Below are 4,146 nucleotides of genomic sequence, written 5' to 3'. Positions count from 1 at the left end.
AGGAACTGCTACAATCTATGAAATATTTCTATGCACGATATTTTGTTTATTTGGAAATTATGACACACCACTTGAGAGCTGGAAAAGAAAACCATCCATCTTTGATATAGCAAAGCTTGGGTGGAGGAGCAAACCTGAACTGTGATTTCCTTCTTGCTAGACATATGCTGGCTTCTTTAGATTGACTTTGAACCAAAATCCTGCAAAGCAGGAAAATGACTGGTGGCCATCACTCTGATATCCTTAAAAGCACTTTTTTCATTTTAATTGTTTTCATCTACGATGGCTGGTAAATACCTTTCTTCTCTAAGTTATGTGCTGGCAATATTGGAGGTAGAAAATAACATAATACTGCATATTTTAGATACTTGATAGTTTTCTTGTGAAATTTTAGGGCAGTATCTCCTGCCCCAAAACTAAAGCAGCAGGTCTGGGGGAGCCCATGCTGAGTGTCCCTGGGCTGAGGGCACATTTCCTTCTGGGTGATCAGCTGGGCCTGGACCTCATGAGGTACACTGGGATATTTTGGGTTCCCTGCTGAGGAGTGCAGGGATCCCTCATGAGGCACAAAGGAGTATTGATGGCCTCTCCTAAGGTGTGCAGGGATCCCTCATGCGCTGGGCAGCAGGGTTAAATTTGAGGGGGTTTTTTACTCTTCTCAGCACAGCACAGGGACACTTGGCCGAGGTTTTGCCAAGCTGGGAGAAAGCCTCTTGCAAAGGCTTGGGCCCAGCCTGTGGGCACAGCGGGCGGGCGCAGCCCATCCCCTGGGCCAGTCCGGGCTGCTCAGGCCGGGCCGGGCCGGGCCAGGCTCGGGCCCCGGCAGGGAAGGGCCGCGGCCCTGGGCTCTGCTGAGGCTGCTGAGCTCCGGCCTGCCCTGTGCTGCAGCCCAACACATTGACAGCCATGGCCGTGCCCTGGGCCACCGCAGGCACCCGGGGCTACAGCTGAGGCCGCGCCTTCTCCCACTGAAGGGAGGCTGGCTCTGTTCCCTCGCAGGGCACAGCTTAGCTCCCAGCACCTTTGTGAACCTGCCTGCTGGGCAAGTGCTGGGGGGCAGAGTGTTCCAACCCTTCTCATTGGGAAGTGTGTCTGGTGGTGTAGGGATTTTAAATTTTTTTCCCTCTAAATTTGTGTCCTGGCAGAGGGTTAAGTTTGCTTGCTCTCAGTAGGGCGCTTTTCTTCTTGGCAGTCAGTGGGGCTTCAATGCAGCCAGGGTTGAAGGAGGATCTCTGGCTGCTTGGGCTGTGGTTGTGGGACACCTTGGCTTCATCCTTCCTTTGGCTGTGATTTGCACTGGTGCTTGTGCAGCCATTTTACAGTAACTGGCTTCAGTTCTTTCCTCTTGCCCCCAAAAACCGAGAATAAACCTCTTTAACACCACTGTAGTATTAAGAGGCAGGCCTTACTTTCTTGACTTGCTGGATGCACAGGCCATTGGCATCACAGGGCCTTCTTGGTGGGGTCTTCAGATACCCTGGTGGTCACTGAAGAAAGAAGCTGATTTTTCTGGGAAAAAGATTGTTTCCCATGTGTGGAAAAGAATAACCTGTCACTTCCCCCTCCCTTTCTTTGTAAAGTGATACAGGCAAGTGCATTCACATATCTCTATCTGCCTTGTCAATCTATCTATCTATCTATCTATCTATCTATCTATCTATCTATCTTACTAATCTGTTGTGGTGTTGCATTTTATTCAAATGGTATGTGTTCTCCGGCCTCTCCCGCGGCCCCTCAGCTCTGGTTTGCTCCCTCTTTGCCAGATGCAGCCAAGGACCAGACTCAAGAGCAGGATCCCACCCGTGGCCGCTTCCGCAGAGCGGTGCAGGTATCTGCGGCCATCCTCACCTGGGCCGGGCCTGCTGGCACTGCTCGGCCCAGCCCCGCACTTGGAGCAGACCATGGAACGTCCCTCTCTTCCCGCCCTTCCTTCTGCTGCAGGCACTGCGGAGGTTCCTGCGCATTCGGCGCAGAAAGACCAGAGCCAGCGTGACCAAGGGCACAGCCAAGCCCAACTCCACGCCCAGTGAGCTGCAGACAGAGCCTGCTGCCAGCACAGCGTCCACTGAGCTCGCTGCAACCTCTGACCGGGCAGCGGCCGAGGGCAGGGCAGAGGCTGGCATGGCCCTGACTGAGGGCATGGCCGCCGGGCCTGCTGGCACAGCTCGGCCCAGCCCCACGCTTGGAGCAGGCCATGGAACGTCCCTCTCTTCCCGCCCTTCCTTCTGCTGCAGGCACTGCGGAGGTTCCTGCGCATTCGGCGCAGAAAGACCAGAGCCAGCGTGACCAAGGGCACAGCCAAGCCCAACTCCACGCCCAGTGAGCTGCAGACAGAGCCTGCTGCCAGCACAGCGTCCACTGAGCTCGCTGCAACCTCTGACCGGGCAGCGGCCGAGGGCAGGGCAGAGGCTGGCATGGCCCTGACTGAGGGCATGGCCAACTCAAACAGCCAGACTCAGGCCAACCCAGAGACTGACGTCATGACTGCACGGACTGTGAGTCCTGCACCCAGGCTGGAGTTTTTCCAGAAGGGTGTTTCTTCTCTGCAGCAGGCAAGCAGCCTGGGGCCAGGGCAGGAGGCCTCTCAGGATCATGTGGCCCCTCAAGCCACGTCCACTAGGCTCACTCAGCCTTTGGGGCCATCACAGTGGGGTGGGAAGGCAAGCACTTCCTGGGGGAAGCTGGGGAAGTTGCTCCCTTGGACAGCACACCAAGTCTTCCCCATGCTGCTTCCTCCAGGTGTTAGCCACGGTCAGGGACATTCTACAGAGACTCGCGTCCTGCGACACTGTGGATGCTGAGCTGCAAACGGACATTGTGAGCCTGACTGAAAAACACCCTGCTCACGTGGTGATGAGCCTCCTGCACTGTGCCCCATTGTGTGACAGGTACGGAGCACAACTGCATCAAGAGAGAATACCATCCATCTTTGATACAGCAAAGCTTGGGTGTAGGAGCAAAACTGAACTGTGATCTCCTTCTTGCTAGACATATCCTGGATTGTTTAGATTGACTTTAAACTGAAATCCTGCAAAGCTGGAAAATGACTGGTGGCCACAACTCTGGTATCCTTGAAAGCCCTTTTTTGAATTTAATTTTTTTCATTTATGGTGGCTGGTAAATACCTTTCTTCCTTAAGCTATGTGCTGGTAATATTGGAGGTAGAAAATAATATAATACTGCATAGTTTAGATACTTGATAGTTTTCTTGTGAAATTTTATGGCAGTATCTCCTGCCTAAAACTGCCTCAAAACTAAAGCTGTGCGGGCCAGGCACAGAGGTGGAGAGTCCTTCCTTGAGCACTTGGCCGGCCTTGGTGTGTCCAGGGCTGCATTAGACACTCGGGGCAACAGATTCCTTCCAAACGGGGGCACCTTGCCTGGGGAGGGGGTGGCCCCGGGGCACACAGCAGTGTCTCCAAGGGCCCCTTGTGACACGCTGCAGTTGGGTCACCGTGGGGCAGAGTGGGACAGGGTGTCACAGCAGCCCTTTGTGACACGTGCTGACATAGGTGCTGGCAGTGTCGCAGCCAGGCCACAGTGCTTGGTGCACGCGACGGGACAGGACGGGACAGAGCGGTGCTGTGAGGAGCCCTCACACAGCCAGCTCATTCCTTGCTGACCCAGAGCTTTTCCGAGGCATTACTCCTGCGGCTGGTCTCACGGCCAGACCTCGGGACTCGCTGACTTGGAGCTTTTCCAAGGCATCCCCCATCCCTGCGGCCGGTGCCTTCGTGGCCAGGCCGTGGGACTTGGTGACATCCATTGTTCACGAGGAGTCTCCTGTCATTGTGGCAGGAGCCCTCGGGAACACAGTGCAGGACTTGCTGTCCTGTAGTCTTCCTGAGGCCTCTCTGTTGCAGGTGCCTGCAAGGCGCGACTGCAGCATCGCTGACTCGGACCTTTGCCAAGGCATCTGTCTCGAAGGTGTCCTCGAGGTCGGACAACAGGATGGCGAGCAGAGTGTTCAACCTGTTCAGGAGGCTTCGGGGGAAGAAAAAGAACAGCCCTGCAGCTGCCCCAGCGCAGCAGCCTGCAGAACCAGAGCAGTTGCAGCCACTGCAGGATGGTGAGTGGTGGAGCTGGGCTGCAGGGCTGGTGCCTGCAGCCAGCCTGGCCCCATCCCATCCCATCCCATCCCATCCC

General features: G+C 55.4%; 1 protein-coding gene across 1 annotated transcript in view; it reads left to right on the top strand.

Moving 5' to 3' along the window:
• The first annotated feature begins 1,737 nt into the window (after nucleotides 1-1,737).
• LOC120507544 overlaps nucleotides 1,738-4,146 on the top strand; it is a 6,281-nt gene continuing 3,872 nt past the window's right edge. Inside the window, exon 1 of the mRNA XM_039720351.1 lies at nucleotides 1,738-1,952. The gene's annotated coding sequence lies outside the window, so the exon portion shown is untranslated. The remainder of the gene's footprint in view (nucleotides 1,953-4,146) is intronic.

The sequence above is a fragment of the Passer montanus genome, unplaced genomic scaffold (genome assembly GCF_014805655.1).
Source record: "Passer montanus isolate IOZ18808 unplaced genomic scaffold, ASM1480565v1 scaffold430, whole genome shotgun sequence".
NCBI lineage: Eukaryota > Metazoa > Chordata > Aves > Passeriformes > Passeridae > Passer > Passer montanus.
Note: the sequence above shows the minus strand (reverse complement) of the source record. Positions and strands in the feature narration are given on the sequence as shown.